The sequence below is a fragment of the Balaenoptera borealis genome, assembly GCF_965194805.1.
Source record: "Balaenoptera borealis genome assembly, chromosome: 5".
NCBI classification, from domain to species: domain Eukaryota; kingdom Metazoa; phylum Chordata; class Mammalia; order Artiodactyla; family Balaenopteridae; genus Balaenoptera; species Balaenoptera borealis.
Genome location: NC_138862.1, coordinates 40793101 through 40820028, shown reverse-complemented (window position 1 = coordinate 40820028; position 26928 = coordinate 40793101). Strand labels below are relative to the sequence as shown.

At 36.0% G+C, this 26928-nt stretch overlaps 1 protein-coding gene and 1 long non-coding RNA gene across 7 annotated transcripts in view; one reads left to right on the top strand and one right to left on the bottom strand.

Annotated features, from left to right (window-relative positions):
- The window catches only part of HTR1F (5-hydroxytryptamine receptor 1F), a 279529-nt gene that overhangs the window by 13778 nt on the left and 238823 nt on the right, over window positions 1-26928 (bottom strand). The window lies entirely within an intron of this gene.
- Window positions 3810-12477, top strand: LOC309629574. The gene is made up of 2 exons (XR_014245116.1): window positions 3810-4518; window positions 4555-12477. It is a non-coding gene; the product is annotated as an uncharacterized lncRNA (long non-coding RNA).

Here is a 26928-nt window from a genome sequence, read left to right as displayed (position 1 = left end):
TTCATAGGTAAGAAAACTGAGGTATAGAGATTTAATGAAGTCCTTTGCAATGAAACATAACCAATGGTTGGTGGAACAAACCCATTCCTTTAATTACCATTTTACTGTCTATGAGGTATTTATTACTTTACTTTATAACTCTGTCCTAGTCATGAGATCTATAAAGTACTTTTTCTGTAAAATAAAGATTGTTATAGAGTAATAAGTATATTCAAATGGAGGCAAATATCCAATAGATTGAACTGCTTATTTCTTTTTTTTAAATGGAAAAATAATATTTATTAAACCCTTCCAAAGCTGTTAAAGAATAAAATATATACCAGATGTGAAAGTCTTTTTAAAAAACAATACAGAAAGAATACATAACGTTTGCTTCAGTTATGATTACATCTCATACAGTAATAAGGTCTTTGTTTTGTGTGGTTTCACATTCTTGTGAAGTAGGAAGGGTAGGCATTTGTGTCCCCATTTAGCAGATGTAGAAACTGAGGCTCAGGAAGCCTAAGATCCACAATTGATAGGTGATAGAGGAGACCTTCCCTTCTGAGTCCTCGTGGCCTGATTCTCCCTCCCAGCTGCTTATTTCTTGCTGGGAATGTTTAAGTTAGGGACCAGTTCTAAATGTATAAATTGTGTAAATGTGCAAAATGTGTAGGGATGTGTTCACAGTGTTTTCAAATTTCTTTACTGCCTTTCCAACTCTGAGTCTTCCCTTCTGTTCTTATTCTATTTCTTTATCCCATTTATTCCTTTAAGAACTATTCACTGAGTGCTATTTATGGGCTAATTAACCTGCTAGGTCTAAAAGATACCCAAAAAACAAACAAGCAAACAAACTTACCCCCATTCAAGACAAAACAGCAAACCAACACATTGCTCTTGTCTTTAAGAAACTGCCATGGTAGTGAAACAGCTAAATACTTAATTATAATACAATAATACAATGCAATAAAGGCGTTATAGAGGTTTGTATAAAGTGTCCTAGGAATACTGGTGAGGGAGAACTAATTGCACCATGGTGAGACAGTGAAAAACCTCTCCAGGCTGAAGTTGAAGTATGAGCAAATTAAGAGGCATATAAATGCAGGATGCATTCAGACATGTGAATTATTTCAGTGTGGATAGTGCAAAGGCGTATTAGTACCAAGTAAGGGATGAAAGTTAACTGAGGAAGACAATAAAGGGACTGGCATGATATGATAAAGAAACTGGATTTTCTTTTACATGCAATCAGAATATTTCAAAATGTTTAAGAAGGTAAGTGAAGGGATAAGATCTACGTTTTGGCATAGTAACGTGCACATGTAGGGTGATACGGCTTGAAGAGAGTGGTGCCACTTCTCTAGGGAGAAGGCATAAGAAAGATTACACAGCACTCTCAAGAATGTAGCTGAAATTAGAACTTTATAAGGTCATTGGAATAAAATTGGCCTAGGTTTTTGTTACCCTCCATCAGGGATCCAAAATTATGGATTATATAGCCCAGAGAAAAAGCTAATTAAATTGACTCAGGATTGGATCAGGAATGGGATGCAAAGTGGGGTCAAAGGCCAAGAGAAGATAGTGGCGATGCTGGATCAATGCTAGTTTCAGAAAAGACCAGAACAGACCAGGGAGGGCAATTCTATGAAGACACAGACCAGGGTCTTAATGAGTTTAAGGAGCAGGTGTAATGTAGGCTCAGGTAATGTGTGAGGATGAAAAAAGGAGAGACTGCAGTTACTTTCAAAGCCTGGGATTGCAGAGTTTCAAACTTAACAAGTGATACCAGGGCTAGGGTATGGAAATGTTAAGAATTGCTCTAACTCCTTCAGACCAGTGACGACCTGCTTACAGAGAGCCTTGTGGATCCTTACAAAAACTTCACAGCACTTCTAAAGTCAACAAAAAATGGCTCACATTTTCTATGTATGTGTATAAATTTCCTCTTCTATATTTCTTTATCCCTGCCTGCTGGGATTTGATCTCTAAGTCTCTTGAATTCTGGTTCTTTATATACTCTGCTCAGATTTGTCAACTCAACTTTCTTTCTGACATTGAATACTCACTCCTTCCCACCACTTCTTGCTTCAACTCTGCCCATATTCAATTTAGGTGATGTGCCTGTGATTCCCAGATGTCTGGCCTGGTCTCACTCTCAGCCTGTAGATTAAGATTACCTTTTCTTTAGTTTGTCTGCTGGATCCAATAACTCCTGTTTCTCTCATACTCAAAATACATTCACCTTCTTTCCTGGCTACCCCAAACTCATCCAATCATGGCACCAGTCTTGAAGTCCATAACCTCATGTTTTGCATGAGGTCAAGAAGCAGATGTCTCCTTTAGGCTGCAGTGCCTCTTGATTCAGAGGCCTGTGAACTAAAAAGACAAGTTATCTATTCCCCAATCCCCAATATGTAATAGTAAGTCAGGGACAGAATAATGGCAATAGACATCCCCCTTCAAAAATATGAGGAAAGGCATAGTGGCCACTGATCTGAAATCCAATCAGACAAGTCAGAGTGCTCTACTCTGAGGGTTAGAAATGCACCTTCATTAAGCCCACTTTGGCTCTCTAGGTTCCCCAATTCACTGTACTCTGTGGATCTTGAATCCCTTCTCTGGGCTCTTGACTCTGCTCTCAGAGAGGGCCTGTCTTTTCTATGAGAAATAGTCTGGGTTTACAGTTAAGTAGACTTCTTGGCTTGCTTTCTGCCTATAGAAAATCTTTTCATTTCTATCTCTTTCCCCTTTGATCCAAGTTACTATAAACCTCTTATAAACTCTGTGTTTCCCTGTGAATCTGACTGGAATTCACTATGTGCCCCAACGTGCCAAATGCATAACTTTTGAAGACATCCTTCTCTCTACCTTGTACAGAATGTGAGGGCTGTGGCAGGACACTTAAGATTCTTAGAAGCCTTTCTGTCTAGCTGAGGGGTGCTACTAGGTACTCCCTTAAATCTCTCAGAGCCTTAATAAAGGATTTTATAGCCATACCCTTGCTCTGTCCTTTACCCTCAGGCCATATTTACTTTGAGAATCTTTTGCTACCTGGACAGATCAGTGATATGAAATAGCTTTGTTTTTTTATCTGCAAGTCCTGGCCCTTAAATATTTCTTCTAAATTTTGCTTGCAAACTTTAATTCCACTCTTTCTTTCTACACTACATTATACACAGCTAAGAAACTGTCAATTGGCACTTTAAACATTCTGCCTGGAAATCCTCTTGGCCAGATCCTCAAGTTCATCAAACACATTTTATCTTTCAGTTACTGGAGACCTCACTTTTACAAATTGTTTTGCTACTACAAAAAGTGGGTTGCCCTCTTTCCAGTCTCTAAAATAGCTTCATCACTTCCTTTCTAGCCTCCACTAAAAGTTTGTTCACTCACTCTTTTTCAGTCTCTGTCTGCTACCTGGTCCCAAAGCCAACGTCATGTGTATTGATGTGGAGTTGACAAGAATGGACTGTGCTGGATTGTTTGTTGTCAATCTGGCATCATTATGAGTTTCCAATCCCTGCAATGTAAAGAAGTAGGGAACTACATTTCCCAGAACGCCCTTCTTAAGGAGTCTGGTTTTGGCGTTTGATAACAAGAGGAATTCCCACAAGGTTTGGGAGGCAGAAGAAGAGGGGAGCTGATGATTTTCTGAAGGTGGCTGCAGCCAGATGAATGTGCAGACATTGACAGTAGCTTCTGTGTGCTCTTGGAAATAGTCGTTGGGAATTTTCTCAGATGTTTTTGAGAACTACAACAGTTTCCCAGCAAGCCTTTGAGAACTATCTACTTTGGGGCTTTAGGCTGAGGTGCTTCACTGTCTGCTTCTTTAACTTTAGGCAGCAACTGGACTGATTTAAAATTTGACTTTCCTGACCTTTTCCCCTTAGCAATTACCATGTACAACTAGCAATTGTACAACGTACAATTACCATGAATGAGGAATGATGTGGTACTCGCCCAATATTTGAGTTAAACTAGAAAACGGATAATATGTTAGCAGGCTGGAGAAGAAAATTTTGAAAGAACATGTTCAGGATCTTTCCCTTCTCTGGCCTAACATTCCTTCTTCTTGAGCATTCAGTAAGGCAAATAGGTCACTCCATAGTGACACTGGAAATGATAATGTCTTATGTACGTGGTTATCACCAGGAACTAAATAAAGAATCTGGAAATTCTGTACCCTTACTGGAAAGTTACTGAAAAGTTGAGTTTTAGCTATATGCTAGATGTGAAGAATATTTTTTTAAAAATTCTTTCTCAAGTTAGTTAATTATTAATAATCTAGTAAATATCTTAATCTAGATATATAATTTTTTATTCTTTTTTAAAAATTTTATTTATTTTATTATTTTATTTTATTTATTTATTGTTTCTGGCTGTGTTGGGTCTTCGTTGCTGCACACAGGATTTTCTCTGGTTGTGGCGAGCAGGGGCTACTCTTCGTTGCGGTGCACGGGCTTCTCACTGCGGTGGCTTCTCTTGTTGCGGAGCACAGGCTCTAGGCACGTGGGCTTCAGTAGTTGTGGCACGTGGGCTCAGTAGTTGTGGCTTATGGGCTCTAGAGCGCAGGCTCAGTAGTTGTGGCGCATGGGCTTAGCTGCTCCGCGGCCTGCGGGATCTTCCCGGACCAGGGATCGAACCCGTCTGTGTCCCCTGCACTGACAGGTGGATTCTCAACCACTGCACCACCAGGGAAGCCCTAATTTTTTATTCTTAATCTAGAATAAAATATTGGATTGGACAAATTCTATCTCAAAATTTGGGGCAACAATATCTAAGTTTACCTAAACATGAATAAAAATGTCATGGTGAATTATTTGGAAAAAAAAAATCACATACTTAAGTTGTGTTAAACTCAATGAAAGCTATTGTTATAAGGTTAGAAGAGATCTAATTTTAGTGATGATATTTGATTTAACAACTTCAATTTTTGTTGATGCATAATAACTAGTTGAACAAGCTAAGCTGGGAAGGTTTAAGCAATTTCAAGCATAACAATCTCTTTTTTTCGTTTTTTTTTACTTTTTGTTGTTGTTTAACCAGCATTTGAAAGGCATTAGACTGTTACTTATACTTTATGCAAATGTAACTAATGGAACTAAAAGGCATTTCACTTGATCATGATATATGTGCTTCCATTTTATTTCACTTTATTTTTGTTAATATGCTAAATTGGGAGTATTTCTCCTCCTCTTCTTTCATCTTTAATCCACGTTCTCCCTTTTGGCCCCTTAAGCTTTGTAAAGTACATCTTTATAGCTGGTAGGTTTAGTAAGTACCAGCTGATTAACTGAATATCATAAATAAATGATTAATACTGACATTTATTGGGCACCATTGGCTTGGTAGGGCTGGTAAATGAAGCAGAAATCTAGTAACATAGTGTGAATGCTTAATTGCTGTCAGTTGAAATTGGGTAGTTGATTTGTCATCTTTAACTAATGATATTATAGAATGTTCAGCACTGGAACACAAGGCAGATGTTATGTAGCCATGATTTGGAGCTCTGCTCAAGTGCAATCTGGTCTTCCAGTCTGCTGGTTAACCAAGGTTATCAACTAAAATATGAAAAAAACCCTTAACTTTTAAACTTGGGTAAGACAGGCAGTGACTGAGACATATTTAACCTAAATATTCCCTGGCTTTATATAAATATAAAGTACAAAGTAGTCATGATTTTAAATAAGATGGATATCTATTTTTATTTTACTTTGTTGGATTTACTTAATGCTGTAGAATATAATATCTTGCTTGTCACTCTTTTACACAGTAAATTATCCTAGACTGCCAAGGTACAAATTGAAGCACAAAGTAAGGTTAAGACAGTAATATCTTGAGATTGAGCCCCAAGATAATTATAAGAAATCTGTCTATATCTGAATGACAAGAAAGGAGAACTACTCATGTACTTTGGCTTAACATGTTTTTCCATCTGAGAATATTGAAATGCTACTACCAAATAATTTTTCTCTTCTTCAAGATTTTTAAGCTAGGTTTTTATAACTTAAAAAAACAAGTTCTCATTCAGTAGCTTCAATTACTTCTACCTTTTTTAAACTATGGCGACTACTATCTTAGTAGCTATTATTATCTCTAGATTAAAAATATTTTAATACATGTACTTGGAACTAATAATAATAAAGTAATGTGTTTTAGAGAAAATTATTAAAAAATTCTAGAGAGTGGGTTGGATATTTCAGAAATGACATGGTTAAAGGATATGATTTATATATTACCTATTGTGATTTAACATAGACAAATCTGAACTGTCATCTGAATGGAATAACAAAATATCAGCGAACACAATGGTTGAACCTCCTGATTGGTCCCCTAAGTTCTGAGCATCAATCAATCAATATTTATTATTTTAAAAAAACAGAATTAATTTAATCTATGTGTGTTAACCTGCTCTGTGAATGTAGAAAGTCACAGAAAATTGTAACCTTTTTTTGACAAAATAAAAGAATATCTACTCAAAATATAAATAAATAAGATAAATATTCATTAAGCAACACAGTGTGTGTTAGGTTCTACATGTGATACATATGCATAAAAGATGCAGTTCATGCCATCAAGGAGTATATTATTTATCAGTAGTTGGGGAAAAGAGACATACACCTATTCAGCAAATATTTATTTAGTTTCAGCATTGTAGTTGGCACTCTGGATATAAAAATGAATATGTCATAAAACATTTTTTCAAAGATCTCACTACCAGGTTATATGAATCACTGTACTATAATAAGATGATAAGTGCACTATAGTAGTCACTAAAAAAAATTTGCAAACCTTTTCTTTTCTATAATAGTAGTGATATTAACAGCCATATTTGTTGGATATTTAATATTTTAAAATATTGAAATGTTTCTCTACCAGTCAGTAAATAAAATATTAAAAACTATAATAAGCAGTAAATCTAATAATATACATTCTAAAATAATCTCATTAATCCAAGTCAATCAAGAAAACTATTGAAAAACTGCCCTCTTATTTTACTGAGAATTGATAATAGAGATATTGAATATGGAAAAATCTCAGGCAGAGTTTTGAATATCATTGCTAACAGTTCAGCGGTAGTTGAGGGAGGTTCTGCGTGATGAACAACATTGTTACCGTTAAGAAATCTTCTTGAGATTATGAGTTCTGCAAAGATGTCCATTGGTGCCACTGAGGTGGGTGATAGGCCTGTGTGTTGTTTCTGCATGGCAGCTGGTTTCCTTGGCTGGCTGCTGAGGAGATGGAGGTGGTAGCAGGGGCAGAAGCAATTGCTGCCCTGCTGCTCTAGAGCTGTCCATCATGCCGAGGTGGCATAGGTGGCATTGTTGTCATCGAGACCTGTCTCTGGGTCCAGGTCATGTGGGATTCTGACATCTAGGTTCCCATTTGGTTCCCCTACCCACACTACATCTTTGTGATTAGTCCCTTTGTAAATAAATTCTTTTTGAATTATCCTAATTTGAATGTGCTATTTCCTGTTGGGAACCTGACTGATAATAAAAGTCATAATTCCCTGGCAATGACTGTAACTAACAATGATCAGTTTGGTACTGGGCCTGTCTCCAAAGACAAGTGAATCCAAAGACAAGGGAGTTTCCAGAAAGGGGATTTTTTGTTTTTTCAATTTTATTTTTCAACTAGCCACATGTGAGTATTTAAGCTTGGATCTCTTGAAATGCCTTTGCCACCACATAAAGCCCGAGAATGAAGCCAGTACTTATAACCTGAAATGTACTATGTGATACATACATTTAGTAAGTGTATTAAAAAAGAAGCCATGACTATTCACATGAGGTTGCAGCATTACTGCCTGGGACTTAGGGGAAGAAAAGCCCTTACACTGGAGTTTAAGACTTGAAGATTAAATTTATTGGGTCAACAGATGTTTGGGGGGAGTAGGCGGCAGAGAAGGTTTTTTCAGAGAAGAAATATCAGGAAGAGTATGGTAGGGAAATAATTTGAATGGGTATTATAGTTGAGGCTGAAAAATCAGACAGGAAGTAAGAGCTTTATATATACCACAATCCGGGAGGTCATAGAGAGCCACTGGAGAATGGGAAGCAGGATAGGCAAAGATTAGAGGTCATGATAAGAGATCATTAAGTAGTTTAGGTGAGAGACAATCAGTCACCAGCTAAGGAATGAAACAGGAGGATGGGGAGAGATAAATCCCTTTTTAATATATGACAAGATTTGACAGTTTATTTGGTTTGGGAGGAGGTGAAGCTTGAAGAAGAAGAAGGAGCCTAGAGTGACTGCTATGTTCTGTGATGGGCAACCAGTTAGATGATGATGGAACGCAGGAAAAGGAAGTTTGAGAGGCATGGAAAAGGATAGGATCATGGTGAAAGTAATGGATAGTTTCAAACACATTGAGGCTAACATATGGGACAGCCTATATGGAGTTGTCTAGAAGGCAGACCTGGACTGGAAATTTAATTTATAATTCACACATTAGTTGAAACCCTGTGCATCTATAAAATCACCAGGGATTGGTGAAGACAACACATCAAAGAATGAATGGAAGATGAAGAAAGGGAGAAAGTCAGTGTGAAGTAAAGAAAACATAAAATTTAGAAACTTTATGAAAGGCAAAGAATATATGAAAACTCCAAGTTGAGAAATTTGATTTCTTTCTTTTTAACACAAAGATACTTTTGTATATTTATGCAGCAAGGAAGCTAAAGTTCTCAGGCAAAGTAAAAAGCTTAACTGGCATTTATTTGTTTATTATGGCCTTCTTCATTAGAATGTAAGCTATGTAAGAGGAGAGAGGCTTTAATCTCTGGGCCTGGAACAAAATTTGTCTCAAAAGTCACTCAAAAAATATTTGATGAATGAAGAATGAATGAATGAATGAATGAATGAAAAATACTCTGTGTTAATTGAGAGTGAAGGAAAGCATGCACTCTTACATGCTGCTGACATAAATTGGTCCAACCCCATGGAGACAATATGGAAATAATCTCTGATACAATCATTCTATTTCTAAGAATTTATCCTGTAAATATTTTCCACGTGTGAGAAGTAAATATGAACATCATACAGATAAATTATTGTATGTATATCCTTCAATGAACAAAGAAGCTCTTTATATTCTGATATGAAAAGATTTCCAAAACATATTTTAAAGTTACAAACCAGAGTGTAGAAAAGTATGGATAGTAGATTACTATTCCTGTAACATAAAGAATATTTATAAATACATATGCTTATTTGTACATAGAATATCTCCAGAAGGATACACAGGCAACTGGTAACTGCCCAGATGAAAACAGAGGTATTTTCTCCCTTAAATACTGCTGAAGATTGAAATTGAAACTAAGATTGTTGATAGCCCCAAACAGTCATCATCCACAAATTCCTTTATGATCAGTGACACGCCCACAGCTTAGAAGAAAACAACAGAGAGAAGCTACCCTTTAGCCTGTTACTTTTTTTGTTTTAAAGTGCTTGGGTGAATTAACAGGCTATTGGCACTGTGTGGTGACACCCTTCAGAACACATGTGCCATCTTTCTTATTCAAATACTTGTATAATCTGTGCACTGTCAAAGATGTCTTTGCTCGAGTATTTTTGAAAGAAATACAGAAGCCAATGGTGAAAACTGTGGTTGTCTCCAGGGAATAGAAATGTGTGTCTAGTGAAACAGGGTTTGGAAAGAGATTCTAAAATTTTACACTCATTATACATTTGTAACCTGTTTTTTTAAAAGGAATAAACTAAAAAACTAACAACGCAAACAAAGTCATTGAGCACATTAGTTTGTGTCAAACACTTTCATAAGTACTTTGTATGGTGTTATCTGAGACCAGGAGGAAGGAGATAAACGAAAGGAATAAGTCTGTAGCTAGTGAACATGTGAGCTTGTATGTATTGGGGAAGCAGGTGGAAATGGCAGAAACCTGGAGGTTTTCACGTGTCATAGACTCTGTTGTTTCTTTGAATAGCTGAGGGGGAGGAGGCAGGGATCATGAAAAGTATGATGAGCATTTGGCACAGTTGCTATAGAGAGTAGGAAAGGAGGTGAGCAAAGGCAAATAAAAGAATTCTGTGAATTCTTTAAAGCAGTATAGGCATCAGTCTTTACTACGGTGCTGTTTTTCTTCAAGAATGCTCAGTAGCCCCGGTATAAGAGTGGAAAATGAACATTGTTAGGTTATATATCTTGCTGTGGGAGAACAAAGTAGCAAGGAAGTTGAGGATAATAGGAGAAAAGTAGCTAAAATCAAATGGTAAATGAAGACACCAATTGGGAAATTAGATTCTCCCTTAGCCCATGATTTTCTGTTGCTCAGCACCCAGTCTCAGAAGGTAGGCTCCCAGAGTAAAATTCTTTCAGAAAGCCTCCAGCTAGCTCTTCCCTGAGTGGCCCTCACTCACTCAGGGAAACATCTGCAAACATCTAGCACATTCTCTAGCTTTTCCTCTAGCTCAGTGATTCTTTAGTTGCCATTCCCGGTCCAGCAGCATGAGCATCAGCTGGGAGCTTTTTGAAATGCAAATTCTTCTTCCTTCCCTGACACTGAATCGGAAACTTTGGGAGTGGAGCCCAGCGACCTGTGCATCTGTGCATTAACAAACTCCTGGGAGGATCCTGAGACTAACAAACCTCCTGAGGATTCTGGTGCAGGCTCAAGTTAGCACCAGCTGCTTTAGCCTGAAATAGCCTTACCTGAGAGGACCACTTGGCTAATTAACTCTATCACTTCCTTCTAGTCTTTGCTCAAAATTCCTATCACTCTACTTAATATTTCAATCCGCCTTTACCTCTCTTCCTCTTTATGGTACCCCTTCCTCATCTTCCTAATCTGCTTTAATTTTTCTTTTTTCCTTAGCACGTATGATCTTCTATATTATATACTTATTTATTGTGAAAGTTTTTGTCTATCTCTACCCACTAGGATGTAATTGATTTGAATGTGGGGATCTTTGTTTTGTTCATTGATATATTCCAAGTTCCCAGAACAGTGCCTGATGTCTACTAGGAGCTCAATAAAGATTTGTCAAATGAATTTTTGTCCATTGTCTCAAGAAAGAGCCATTCCCAAAGCAGCCACCTTTGCTGGGTTTGTGGAGAAGTAGTTTGTGAATAGTCTCCACCCTTAGGCTGTTCCAGGTGTGGGTCCCCCACCACTCCCTGCTGTCCAGACTCCAGGAGTCATACATCATGCTGTTTGAGCAGTCTCACTGAAGCTCCGCTCTCTCAGTTTGAGGTGAGGGGGAAGCACAAACCACCCTCACCTCCAGACACACGTCATCATAGGAAAGGCGGTAACTCTCAGAAATCTGTAACTTTCTCCAAAGATCATCCTCACCCTCTTTTCCAAAGCCTACCCTCTTCAATTTCAACTCTGTCATAATATTGAGCTGGTGAAGGCCTAAGAGATACAAAACTTAGTTTTCCCCTGCTCCTTTCTCAGTCCTGAATAGGGCATGGGTCCATATAGCATCTTGTATTGGAATATGGGGTAGTTGGTACTTATTTTCTTAGGGTGTCAGCCAAAATCAGAATGTTCAGTTTTTATTACATGCTACATGGTCTTCTTGCTTGGCTTTTGCAGTTCATTCTTTATATTGAGGCAAAGTGAGCCTTTAAAACCATAACTAGATGATTTTATTCTGCTCTTTAAAATTCTTCAATGACTTTTCTTTTTGTGTGTGTGATTTATTTATTTTCTAACATCTTTATTGGAGTATCATTGCTTTACAATGGTGGGTTAGTTTTCTGCTTTATAACAAAGTGAGTCAGCTATACATATACATACATCCCCATATCTCCTCCCTCTTGCCTCTCCCTCCCACCCTCTTGATCCCACCCCTCCAGGTGGTCACAAGGCACCGAGCTGATCTCCCTGTGCTATGCTTCAGTGACTTTTCATTGTACTTAGAATAAAGTCTAGATCCTTAACCATGCCCTTCAAGACCCTTCATGAATTGGTCCTTTTCCGCCTTTTCAGTCCTCTATGGTATCACTCTCCTATATACTCACTATTCTTGTAGCCACACAGGCCTTCTTAGTTTTGCTACTCCATAAATTCAAACTCCCTTCTAAATTAGGGCCTTTGGACTTGCTGTTCCCTCTGTTTGGAAGATTTTCCCCTAGAAAACTTGCTCTTGTCCACATTAAAGTTTCAGACTCTATCGTATTATTTTTCTTCATAATATTTATCGCTATTGGAAATTCTTATGTTTCTTACTTGTGTGTGATCTGCTTCCCCCACTAGAATTTAAGATTCATGAAAGCAAGGCTCTAGACTTTTTGGCTCAATGCTGTAACTTCAGTGCCAGGAACAATATCTAATATGTAAGCTTTCAATAAATACTTTTGACAAACATTTTATTGCGTGCTTCCTAGGTGCCAGGCTGTGTATTACTAGCACAATTTTGATAAAAAAGTTTAGTCCCTGCCCTTAAGAAACTTTCAGAGTATGAAAAAGATAAGAAAAAGAGCCAAATTTTCATGTTGTATGATATGTGTTATATAAGAGCAAAGTGTTAGGGCTTCTATGGAGGCAGAGAACGAATCCAGTGTGGCAGAGAGAGTCTGGGTAACCAGAGAGTGTAAGGCAGAATTTTAGAATGCAGAGGCTGTTTCCTGACTTCTAAAGTAAAGCCAAATGAAGGATGAAAAGAGCTAGGGGCAGAGGGAAGGAGGTGGTTGGGTAATAAAGAAGGATGATGACCTTGTATCTCATTTCTGGTGTCTCTACACTGTCTGAAGAGCTTGATGTTGATATGAGAGCCCACTCAGACTTGTCTTCCAGACTCTGTCCACTTCTGTCACTGCTTATTTTGTATATATACATATTTCCACACATCTAAACTATAATAGCCTTTCTAAAACAACATTTATTTGTATCATGTGATGGTATTCTACTGTGATAGAACACCTAATAACACTCAAGAAACTAAATGTATCCAAAATTTCTATTTATTCTTAGATTGTTTCCAGCACAGTTGATTATTTAAGTATTGATCTTTTTGCTCAAAACTGGTTTAAAAACCATAAACATCAGTACTATGAACAAAAGAGTTAAATAAATGTCATTTAACCCATTTCTATTTAAAGTTTATTACTAGTAAGATAGACTTAGGTTAATGTTTTTGTTGCCTGTACTGTCTTTCTTTCCCATTTTTAAAATTGAAGTTTAGTTAATTTACAATGTTGTGTTAGTTTCAAGTGTACAACAAAGTGACTCCGTTATATACACACACACTATATATATTGTGTGTATATTCTTTTTTTAAGATTCTTTTCATTATAGATTATTGCCACATATTGAGTATAGTTCCCTGTGCTACACCGTAGGTCCTTGTTGTTTATCTATTTTATATACAGTAGTTTGTATATGTTAATCCCAAACTTCATTGCCTGTACTGTTAATAGGAGTTTTCAAGGTCGGTGAATCAAGTAGATAATTCTGGAAGCAAACTCCATTTGTAGGTTCAGCAAGCAAAATAATTTGTAAAGAGTGTATGAGTTATTGTATTTGAAAGATTTTCTAAGCCCTGTCAAAGCAAAGTCATCATTTTATGTCATGAGTTTTAAAAAGTACTAACATAATCTAATAATCAATAAGTATTTATTTTATTCTTAGATCACTAATGAAGTTGTTTTTTTGCCATTTGGGTTGAGTCAGTTGAGTCATCAACTTAAAATTAGGCATTTACCATTTTCTTTCAGATGTCAATTGTCAAAAAATGATGAAATTACAGTGCAAAAGATGTCCATGTGACAGACCATTATTTTTCTATCAAAGCTAAAGTTTAATAGGTGGTAGAAATCAAACACCATATTTAGCAATCAATTTTCTCCTTTGGAAAGAAAAAGCTCACAAAAATGGAAGAAAGATTGATTTAGGAGTTAATTATGCAACAGTTCTGATACCCCTCTTGGTGTGCTACTCTGTTTAGGAAAAGGAAAGACGTAATATGAAGTCCCTAAAGGACATTTTAGTGAAGAGCTTGAAAGGTCATCTGAGATCCAGAGGAACTAAAGAAAAGAGTGAAATATTCAGCTGATGTGGCTTTAACCTGGATAGGGAAAGACTTAGTCATTAACTCTTTGGCACTGACTTGAAGAACAACTCATGGGCACATGGATATTCCTTGCTTTGATCTCTCCTAGCTAAATTTTGTATTGCACAAGCCATCTGAAAGTAGTGTTTTGTGGGTATAGTCCTTTACATTTGTGTTAATTCTGTGCATGTCATATCCTCAAAATGCCTTCTAAAATGTATTGCTCATAGGGTATGTTGCCAGTTATTCTCCTAAAGATAGCATTATTATCTAGTATCCTTGGAATATGTCTATTAACTTTACTTTTAAGAAGGCAGTGCATGATCAAAATGCTTTTTATCTGTACAGAAGGTCCAGAATGGAATGGTTGCCTCTCCCAAATCTTGCCTTGGTTTTATATGGTCCAGTTCAATCTTATCATTTCTATTCTCCTGTTTTATAATTTGACATTACTTACCTCCTTTGGATTGAAATTTATTTTTGTAATATATATGAACAAATAAGTGAATAGTTCAAAAAATAATAGGAAATGTCTATTAAACAGCTTTTGGAACATCTTTTTAAAGACCATGTAATGTAGCATATTATTTGCATAGAAACATATGTCACTAATTCAGAGAGTTCCTGCAAATTCATTTTATTAATTGTATTAATCTCAGTATATGAAGGACATGTCTAGTTATAAAAAAGAAAAAACAAATCCAATCAAGCCAGCTAAAGAAAGGGGATCACTAGAACGAAGACTTTATATCACACAAGGCCCACTCAGGGGACTGGAGACAGTTATAGAAAGGAGATCCTCTTACTTTCTTTCCAGATTCAAGTGGTCTCTCTCATCTGCACTTTTCTTTGCTGTTTTCTTTCTCTGCTTGCATGTCAACCAACATGAAATTCTGGCTCCAGTGCTGGATAACCTTTTCATTCAAGTCCTGCTTCCTCCAGCAGTTAATTGACTAGTATCTCCCTGCCCTATTGATAAATTCTGAGGAGAGAGTTTGAATCAATTTTAGAGTAAGATGTTGTTTGGGTGATTATGTTGCCAGAGTTGGCACCAGATCCTTGCTCAAAATCCACAAAGCCCCACATTTAACAGGAGTTAACTTAAATCTTTAAGTCCCAAGGTGCAGAGATAAGAAGGGAAGCTATAGGAAGAGAAAAACAAAAAACAGATAGAACAAGATGGAACCACGATGGTGAGGAATATGACCTCCAACAGACCCTGGGTCTCATAATACACTGATTTTACTACATTAGTGTTTTAATGACACATCTACTGGCAGCCACGACTGGAAGTCAAGGACCAAAAAAGGATAAAAAGAGGGAGGCACCCCACTCCTTCAGAAAGCCCTGGTCCTTCTCCAGTAGACTAATGCCTCTGCCTCCCCATCATTAGCCTCACTCCTCCTTCCTATGTCTTTACTCTTTAAAATCAAATCCCTCCTGCTATGTGGGCCAGAAGATGATCTGTGAACTAAGTTCCTGCTTCTCCATTCTTTGGCCATTGACTAAAGCTTGAACTGCATTGAACTCAGCTTTGGTTTTGTTATTTGGCTACAAGAACCTGAAAGGAAAATACCTTTTCCCACTGAGGCAGAGGGCCTTGGCCAGGCTAGGGCCTGAGCAGGGGTCCATACAACTTAATTCGGTAACAATTACTCCGAACCATGTCAACTAAGTCTAAATATTCAATAGTATTGAAGAATTATGTATTACTCTCTGTTAATGATTTTTGTTGGTATGTTTACGGTCAGGATAAAGAAATGACATCAGAGCTTTAGGAGTGACTTACTCTGACCTGATGTATACTCAGTTGAAGATGAGAGGATTCAGCATAAGGGTAAGGGGTATATTGCATTTTTATACTTTTATATTTGTGGATAATTTTATAGCATTTTAATGTGTACTTGCCATTAGAAGGGCCCTGAAGGAGATTGAATACCTAGGCATTCTTCCAAGGCAGGGTAAAAACCAGATGAGTATCTGATGGCCATATTTTGGGCAACTGGTACAGATGTTGTCCCAGTCTCTTTGAAATGTGGTTAATTCTTCCTTTCTAGGTCACTTTGTATTTGTAGGACTATATCAAGGCAGTTCCAGAAGAAATTACTCTAATTAAATGGCTTTTTATAGTGCCTGGCTTTTTGCCTGCCCTTCCTCTCTCTGTCTTGCTTCTTTGAGAAGAGTTAATATAAATTTTCAAGTAGGAGAAGTGGGTAAGTTAGTAGAAAACTGTGATAATTGTGTTCTACTATGCAATCAATTTTAGGGGAAAAGAACCTCAAGGAGCTTGTGTGGGTTTTGAGGAAAAAGAAATTGGTTTAAGTTCCTGAATCCTGCTGCAAAGAGGGAAAGGAAAGCCCAGAAAACTGGCCTGGACTAGAGAAAGGTGGTGTCGCTAAGCAGAAGAAAGATGCATTTGATTCCTTAGTATCAATCTCTGGATGTTTAATGAGCTTCTACCAAGTATGAAGTCCGGTGCTCTGGTCTGTAAAAACCAGTTACAGACCTTGCTTTCAAGGGGTTTACAACTCAGTTGAAATGACACAAGCACACATATTGCTAGGTAGGTTTGGATAAGATAGACCATAAATTTATGGAAAATTAATATCTCTGGCCCTGAGGTGCAAGCATAGATGCTTTCTCCTGAATCCTTTCAACACCATGGAGTTTGAGGAGTCACATACCAGAAGTTCTTACAAAACTGAACTACAAAATCATGGATTTCCTATACAGGAGCCAATGTTGTAGGTAACATTTTGAGGCTGACAGACATGTCAAGACAGGGGGTTGCAGGGGTAGCACCCTGCAGGGGAAAGGTGAGAGTGTAGTAGTGTCACCGTGGAGTACAACACACAGCCAATGGCTCATTGTTTCCTTCTCTGTGGGCTTCACTTTAACGACACATAAGATCTAGTGAGGGTAACTCTGGGTTTCTTAAGTTCGTCACGTTTAGGTAATTTGGCAGATCAGGACAACCCAGCACCTCCTTTGCACATAATATTCTATTATAAGAAGCTTTCCTAGAGACAGCTGTAGCAGAAACTTTTTTCCATAATGTGATACTTTTTCATAAATAGTATAACTTTCTGATTATTGTCCAAATGCAACATTTATTGAGGAGCCACTGCATGTTAGTTCCATACACATTTCAAATGTTTGAAGCAAATTAAAATGTTCTTACTGTAAATTTGTCTTATTCATTAAATAATCAAGTATGAAAAACAAATCAAGAAAACAAGGATGCTTCGATGAATAAGAAGACTAATAATTCACATTTGGTAGATATATTTGGTTAGAAAGGTTAAATGTGTTACAGTAGTAGTCTTACTACTATTTTTCTATTTGTTAAAAACTTCAGTAAAATATCATTATTTCAATGAGTATAAAATCAGTATTTTAACTAAACTTGAGTAAACTACTGAAAAGAATGAGAAAACACATACAATTTTTTGATCTATTAGGAATTTGTGAAGAAAGTAAAAAACAATAACAAAACAGTTTTTGGTATTATTAAAGTGATATTTATTGTATATAAGGATCAGTAGGTTAAACTGTAGGACTGAAGAGAGAACATTTGGTGTGATGGTAGAGCGGAGAGTTGTCTGCATTTGCTTAAGAACTATTTGGAAGCAATCTAATTTTGATTACTTTTAAATGATCTTTCCAAACAAGGGCAAAGCAAATTGTCACTTGTATTCTCTTTTTCTGTTTTTACCCTCATTAGTTACATACTACAGAAACTCTGTTAATATAAATCTGAGTGAATATAATATAATGACATAAGATGCCAATCAATGCAGTTAACATAATTGTTTTCAAAATAATCTCTGATTACTTCATATCTTGCTAATTTACATATGAAGGAAAAAATCTATTATGTTTGTAATGAATTAATTCATAATACAGATGTACATTTAGCTTACTTCTTTATTTTTAGAAACAGCTCTCTGACAGTATAATTCTCCTATGTTGACTTAAGTATAATTAAGTTCATGTTTTCTTTTTGCATAAGAATTTCTCTTTTGTCTTATCTTTAGTTTTATGATGAAGGTTTTACATTTAGTCAAATAAAAGCTGTTTTGGGGTTTATGACTTTAAAAACCTGCATTTTAAAATAGCCTTTGTATCTGTTTCTCACACTATCAATCTCTATTTCCCAAAGCAGTTTCTGCAAAATTGAATTAAGATTTGCTTTTTTTTTTTCCATTTTTTTCCCCTTAAATACTGCTGTCCTAAGTAGCTGTCAAACTAGCAATTTTGAATTCCTAGAGAGATCTAGTTTTTATCATCTGTTTGCCAAAAAATCGAAGTTGTCTTTCTTTCCTTTTTTTCTTTTTCATTGTGGCATGTCAATATTTGAAAGCTAAAAAATGATATTCATTGCTTGTATTCTATGTGTGTCATTTTTGATGCAATTCAGATATTTAACACATTTAGGCTGCCAGATTTAACAAATAAGAAAGTGGATAATACCCAGTTAAATTTGAATATTAAATAAACAATGAATAAACTTTTAGTATGTCTAGAATGCTTATACTGACAAAAATATTCATTGTTTACCTGAAATTCAAATTTAACTTTGTGTCCTGTATTTTATCTGGCAACCTTAACACATTTCATCATATTTCATAGGATTTGTGTCAACATTCCATTTCTTTTAGATCCTATTTCTTCTCTTTTATACTATCTTCATTTCCCATTTTTTAGATTACAAAATGAGAAAACAGTGAATTCAGTTCTAAAATTTTTGCCATACAGAGAAATTGTCTTGTTGGGTAAGATACTAAATACTGTGTTTACAGGTAATACATTAAAATTATTTAAAAAATTCAAAAGCACAAGAAGTAGCCATCATCTTGATGACACTTTCAACTCTAAACCTCTAGTTTAACTTTCCATTTCAGAATTTACTTTAAATGTCCCCCTCTCACCCCCACCTCCCACTCCCAAACACACACACAGCTTTTAGGCTTCCTCTCTTGATCAGAGTTGGCTGGGATGGGTTCTCTTCCAATGACAAGGAGGGGAGAGTTGTTGAAATTAGTTTTCTGGCTTTTGGCTAGTCATGAACAAAATCATTCAACAGTATTTCTCAGCTATGTTCATCAGACTTCCTCACTAAAGCTGTTAATGAGTGTCCCTAACGGGGCGGGGTGGTCAAATAAAATTGGGATATTCTGGGTTAAAGGCATATCTCTACTGTAGAACTTCTTTGAAGCTTAAGTATGCTACTTTTCACTAGGCATCTGTAAGAGGAGACTGCAGTGAGACAGGCTGGGACCTGGGACCCTTTGCTGCAGTGCTTGCACCTGGACAAACATCTCCTTGAGCAACAGAATACAAAGAAACTAGAAGGGACTAAAAATAACTGTGTACATGCACACTTGGGGCAAATTAGGAACAAGATACAAAAAGACCAAAAACCCACTTCTGAGGTGTCTGGAACAAAAGCAGGGTACTTGCTCATGCACGCTGCACACAGCACCATCAAGGGGGTGGGCAGACCACCTAAGCCACCCTTCCGCTTCCAGCCCCACCCAAGAACCCACCCCTACCCTCACCCCATTTAAGAGACAAGTTCGCCCCCGCTCAGGGGGCAAGCAAAGGAACCTGTTACTTGTTTTCTCTCCCTTGTGCTCTAGCATGAGTCCCAATAAAGTCTTGCCTGAATTTCTCATCTGGCCTCTTATCAATTTCTGTTGATTAAAGAGTCCAAGAACCCTGGTCAGTAACAATACTGCTTTTCCCTAATTTTTTTGGACTGTAGACCTTTTTGTGTGTGTGGCACACCAGGTACACTTTTGTGAGACACTAGAGTTCTGGGAAAAACAGTTTCGGAATTCTGAAGAAGGTTCCAGTTCATGTTTCATCTGATTTCAAGATATCAGGTGGTTTGAGGACTAGAGTAGTGTGACAATCATCAGAAACCAGTCTACCACAGTATCAGTCAGGCTGCATCAACAGGGCAGATTTCAAATGGCTTACTCTGAGCACTGTTGGATTAATGTAAATCGAATAAACTCATATTAATAAATAACAGGAACTAGGAATAGGGAAGGCACAGAGATCAGAGATAAGGAAAATTGGAAATAGCTTTTGTTGAGCACCTACATAGTCCTAGAAACTACACAAGATGCCTAATATAGCTTGTTTATATTAGGCATTGTTTGTAATATTTATATTATTTTCATAATGTCCTCACAACAGAAGTGTCATACCCTTTTATAGATGAAGAAACTGACCCTCAGAGAAGTCTAGTGATTTGTTTATTGTCACATATAGTTAAGTTGGCACACCTGGGATTTGATACAGGGTTTTTTTTAGCCTTCAAACCCATATTTTTCCCCTACTCATAGGAATCTACCTAAAGTCAGTTTTTTTTTGGCTTCTCCTACTACTCTAGAACTACTCAGACTACTTCAGTTTTGAGAACTACCACTGTAAAACAGCGACGATTCTTTTCTTTTTTAATTACCTGAACAGCTACTATTTTCTGGTAACTTACAATGACCACTCCTTTCTGTGATTCATCTAGAGTGTTTTACAAATTGCAGATCAGTAACTACTCACACGAGTAAATAAAGGCTCTCAGGTAGTGAAAAGGCAGCTGTTCTCATTTTGCTGGCTGCCATTTTGGAATCACCTGGGGACTTTAAAAAAAGTTTTAAAAAAACTTTAAAACTAAATTTCTGTGTCTCAGCCCCAGAAATCCTGATTTAATTGATATAGGGTGTGGCATGGGCCTTTGGATTTTAAAACACTACCCAGGTGATTCTAATGTGCAGTCAGGCTGAGAACAGCTGTTCTTAGGGATCAAGATGAACATATAAGTATTTCCATAAAGAACCAAAGGAAATGTGTTAATGTTACTTTTAATTTAATACACTCACTAAAAAAAAAAAAAATAGCTGTTGAGTCAAAGACCTTTTTCAGATGGAATAACAGCAAGTTGAAACTTGGTATCTTTTCCTATTTAAATGATATTTGTATTCATTTGGGGTACGGTGGTGTAAAATATGTACTTATTTCATTAGTTAGGTTACTGAGTCATTCCTATTTAATCTTTAAAACTCATAATCCTCCCCATACCATGGTGGTCTCACATCACATCTCAGTGTAGATTTAATTACCACACTAAGAAAAGTGCATTATCAAAACAGCATGAAATATCCCCATAGTAATGTCTTAAGTCCTTTTATTAATGCACTTTTTATATCTCATATTTGTTTATCTCTTACTAACCCTGCCAGAAGTCTCATAAATAGAACTTAAGCAAACTACCACTTTCTCAATGTAACTACAACATTTTTCAAATTATTCTTTAATTTTGGATGTTAATTTGTTTTTTCTAATTATCAAAATTGAAGAAAAAGAAACTTTATTAGATTTGTTCTAGAAACAATAGAGTATAACTTTTAAAAGCAAATGCTAAAATAGTGACAATAACAATGGATATTTATTGAAAATACAAAGAGCTCAAATTGCCAGGTTATGGCACTGGACGGGTGTATGAAGCAAGGGAGAATCTAGATGTAATAATGCTGGCAAAAATTTATGGTGCACTAATTGCATTATAGTCAAGGTCTCATTTAACCCTATTTATAATACTAGGATTTAGGCACTACTACTATCCCAACTATATAGGTGGGCATATTGAATCTCAGCAGGCTTTGAACTCAAACAGTCTGGCTCTAGAGGTTGTAGTCTTAACCATTATGTGTTATTGCCTTCTTCAAAATTGAGTGATTGAGGGGTTCGTTATGTCAAAAACCTTACATATATAATTCAGGTAAATTAATAGTTTCAGGGTGGGTGTCAAGGTAATGAGTTTGTACTTAGGCATATGTTATTTGGGGTGCTGGAATTTTACCTTGAGGTAGTATTCATCAGGCACTTAACAATATGGATCTGAAATTCAGGAGAAAGTTCAGAGCTGGAGAAGATGCGGGTACCATATGTATGGAGGCAGTGGTTAATAATGTGGTAGTGAGTAAAATAACCAAGGATATATAAAATGAGAAGAGGTTTTAACACTGGATCCCTTGGAAACACCTCTAACTGTGAAGCAGGACGCAACTGGATTGGAGAGAAAGATGGCACAATAACAGAGAATACACTATCACAGAAGCCAAGGGAAGAGGTTTTAAGAAAGAAATGGTGATTAGCAGTGTCAAATGCACAGAAATGTACTAGAATGAGGCATGGATTCTGTATTTGAATGATAGCAAATTTTTAGCAATCTTCTAAGGAATGATTTTAATATTCGTGTAGGGCTGGAATAGAGACAGTGTTAGCTTATTGAGTAAATGAAGAGTCTTAATTTAGAAGTAGCTAATGTTTGTGGAGTGCTCTCTATGGACCATGCACTATTGAAGGGTTTTGCATGTTTTTAAATGAGTTAACCTGAGGCGGGGATTCTGTATGCTCAAGAGCTCAAGAGCACACAGAATTAAGGAATTAAAGAGAGAAATAAACAACATACTAGAAGTTAAAAAAAAAAACACACCTATCTCAGCAAATGATAGAACAATTAGAACAAAAAATATTTTAAAAATAGAAAAGAGTAAGAACACAGAGGATCTAAACAATACAATTTTTTACCTTGGTCTAATTTATATTTACAGAACACCCAACAAATGTAAAATATACATAAGGAGCTCAGTAAAAGCCTAAGTATTTGGAAATTGAGCAACACACTTCTAAAAAATCCATGGTCAAATAAGGAATTGCAAGGGAAATTTAAAATATTTTTAACTGAATGATAATAAAAATGCTATATCTAAAAATTTCTGGAGACAACTAAACAGCTCTTAGAGGAAAATTTAGAACTTATTGCTTATATTAGATATCAATAACTTAAGGTTCCATCTCAAGAAGCTAGAAAAAGAAGAGCAAACTAAATCCAAGGAAGTAGAAGGAAGGAAATAATAAAGGTAATAGCAGAAATCAAAGACATAAAAGTAGACAAAAATAAAGAAAACAAAGTCAAAGATGGTACTTTTAAAAGATCATCAAATGTGATGAAATTCTAGATTGATAAGAAAAATAAAAGATTAAAACCAAATCAGCAATATAAAAAATGAAAGAGGGGTTTTCCATGCAAATCATACAGATATTAAAAGGATAATAAGAGAATATTAGGAAAATAATGTCAACAAATTAAACAATTTAGATAAAATGGACAAATTCTTTGAAAAACACAAATTAGTAAAGCTCCCTCAAGAAAAAAGTAGATAACATGAAGAGCTCTATATCAGTGAAAGAAATTGAATTAGTCACTAAATACCTTCCCACAAGGAAAACTAACTCCACATGGTTTCACTGGTGAATTATACCAAATATTTAAAGAAGAAGTAATATAAATTTAATAAAACTGCTCTCAGTAAATAGAAGAGGTGGGAACATTTCCAACTAATTTCTTGAAGTCAATATTATCCTGATACCAAAGCCAGAGAAGGACATTAAAAATGAAAACAAAACAAAAACACCCCCAAATCCCCATTAGCCTAGATGTTAAAATCCTTACCACAATACTAGCAACTGAATTCTGAAATATTTAAAAAGGATAACACATCACGACCAAGTGTGATTTGTCTCAGGAATGCACAGTTACACTAACATTTAAAAATGTGATTCAACATAGTAACAGAATAAGAGAGAAAACATGTTATCATTTCAATAGAAGTAGAAAAAATCTCTGATAGAATTCAACACACAGTCATGGGAAAAACTGTAAAAATAGAAGGGAACTTTCTCCATCTGACAAAAGGTATCTATAAGAAATCTACAGATAATATCATACTTAATTGTGCAAGTCTGAACATTATTTTCCTTAAACTGGGAACAGGCAAAGAAGCTTGCTCTCGCTGCTCCTATCCAACATCGTATGTCATAGACATAACAAAAAAAGCAAGAAAAAAATGCATAAGGGTAGGAAAGGAAGGGTAAAGCTTTCTCTACTTGTAGATGACAAATCTGTCTACTTAGAAAAATCTATAGGAATCTAAAAGTCAACTATTAGAATAAGTGAATTTTTCCAAGTTGCAGGATACAAGCTAATAAAATCATTTGTAATTTAATATACTAGTAGATAAAATTTTGTTAACGTCTTTATTGGAGTATAATTGCTTTACAGTGCTGTGTTGGTTTCTGCTGTATAACAAGGTGAATCAGCTATATGTATACCTATATCTCCATATCCCCTCCCTCTTGTACGTCCCTCCCACCCCCCATCCAACCCCTCCAGATGGTCACAAAGCACCGAGATGATCTCCCTGTGCTATGCAGCTGCTTCCCACTAGCTATCTATTTTACATTTAATAGTGTATATATGTCAATGTTATTCTCTCACTTCACCCCAGCTTACCCTTCCCCCTCCCCGTGTCCTCAAGTCCATTCTCTACTTCTGTGTCTTTATTTCTGTCCTGCCCATAGGTTAATCAGAACCATTTTTTTTTAGATTCCATATATATGTGTTAGCATATGGTATTTGTTTTTCTCTTTCTGACTTACTTCACTCTGTATGACAGACTCTAGATCCATCCACCTCACTACAAATAACTTGTGTTTCTTTTTATGGCTGAGTAATATGCCGTTGTATATATGTGTCACATCTTCTTTATCCATTCATCTGTTGATGGACATTTAGGTTGCTTCCATGTCCTGGCTATTGTAAATAGAGCTGCAATGAACATTGTGGTACATGACTATTTTTGAATTATGGTTTTCTCAGGGTATATTCCCAGAAGTGGGATTGCTGGGTCATCTGGTAGTTCTATTTTTAGTTTTTTAAGGAACCTCCATACTGTTCTTCATAGTGTCTGTATCAATTTACATTCCCACCAACAATGCATGAGAGTTCCCTCTTCTCCACATCTAAATGTCTATTTAGGTTTCCTGACCATTTTTTGATTGGTTTGTTTGTTTTTTTGATATTGAGCTGCATGAGCTGTTTGTATATTTTGGAGACTAATCCTTTCTCAGTTGCTTCATTTGCAAATGTTTTCTCCCGTTCTAAGGGTTGTCTTTTTCATCTTATTTATGGTTTCCTTTGCTGTGCAAAAGCTTTTAAGTTTAGATCAGAGCAGAAATAAATGAAATAGAAACAAACATGCCAAAAACAATAGCAAAGATCAATAAAACTAAAAGCTGGTTCTTCGAGAAGATAAATAAAATTGATAAACATTTAGCCAGACTCATCAAGAAAAAAGGGGGAGGACTCAAATCAATAAAATTAGAAATGAAAAAGGAGAAGTTACAACTGACACCGCAGAAATACAAAGGATCATGAGAGATTAGTACAGGAAACTATATGCCAATAAAATGGACACCCTGGAAGAAATGGACAAATTCTTAGAAAAGTACAACTTTCCAAGACTGAACCAGGAAGAAATAGAAAATATGAACAGACCAATAACAAGTAATGAAATTGAAACTGTGATTAAAAATCTTCCAACAAACAAAAGTCCAGGACCAGATGGCTTCACAGGTGAATCCTATCAAACATTATAGAAGCGCTAACACCTATCCTTCTCAAACTCTTCACCTTGCCTTTAAAAGTGCTTTGCTGAAACCCTTGGAGGAGTCTGGGGCTTTTGGGGCATGAGCCACCTGTTTCCTTGCATGGCCTTGCAATAAACCTTTCTCTGCTCCAAACTCTGACGTTTCCGTTTGTTTGGCCTCACTGTGCATTGGGCACACGAACGAACCCGCATTCGGTAATACCACATATATGTATGGTTAATTGATTTTTGAAGAAGGTGCCAAGGTAATCCATTGAGGGAAAGAAAAGTCTTTTCAATAATCATGCTGGAATACCTGTTATTCACATGGAAAGTTGAATACTGATCCTTAACAGATATACAAAAATAATTTGAAATGGGTCACAGACATAAAAGGAAAAGCACAAACTTTAAAACTTCGTCTATAAAATGTAGAAGAAAATCTTAGTCATTTTAGATTAAGCAAAGCTTTCTTAGATAGAATAAATTAGTACAAGCCATAGTGGAAAAAAATCATTAAATTGGGTTTTGTTAATGTTTTAACCTTTTGATTTCTGAAAAACACTCAAGAAATAAAAAGTCCAGCCATAGAATAGGAGACAATAACAATTCGACATATAAATGACAAAATATTTGTATCCAGAGTATATAAAGATCTTTTGCAAGTTGATAATATGAAGACAAAGGACTCATTTTAGAAGTGGACACACGGTTTAAACAGACACTTCACAAAAGATAGTTGAATAGCCCAAATCCCATGGTATATGGTCAACATCATAGTCATCATGGAAATGTTATTTAAATGATAATGATAAAAACATCATTGGAAAATACCAGTTGTTGGTTAGAATATGGAGGAAGTGGAATCCTCATGGGAGAATAGGGGTATAAAATGATACAACTACTTTGGAAAATTATTTGCATATTTCTATGAGTTAAATATAAACACGTCATATGATTCAGCCATTCCATTGCTGGGTCTTTACTCATGAGAAATGAAAACATATGTCCACAAAAAGCCTTGTACATGAATGTTCAATCCACTTTACTCATAATCCAAATGTCTATCAATAGGTGAATGGTAAACAAGATATGCCATTCATACAATTGAATGTTACTCATTAGTAATAAGCAACAAACTACTGATACTCTTAAAATCGTGTTGAGTTAAAGAGCCAAATTAAAAGGGCACATGTTGTAGTATGATGTTTATATAAAATGCAAACTAATAAAGGTGCCAAAAAGCGGATCAGTTATGTAGGTCCAGGGACAGAAGGAGGGACAAAATGCAAAGGGCAAATTTTGAGGAATTTTTTGAAGTTAGTGTATTTTAATTATGGTTTCAGGGTATATACAGTCATTATAGCTCATAGAATTTTACATTTTAAGTTGGTATGATTTATCTTATGCAAATTATCCCTCA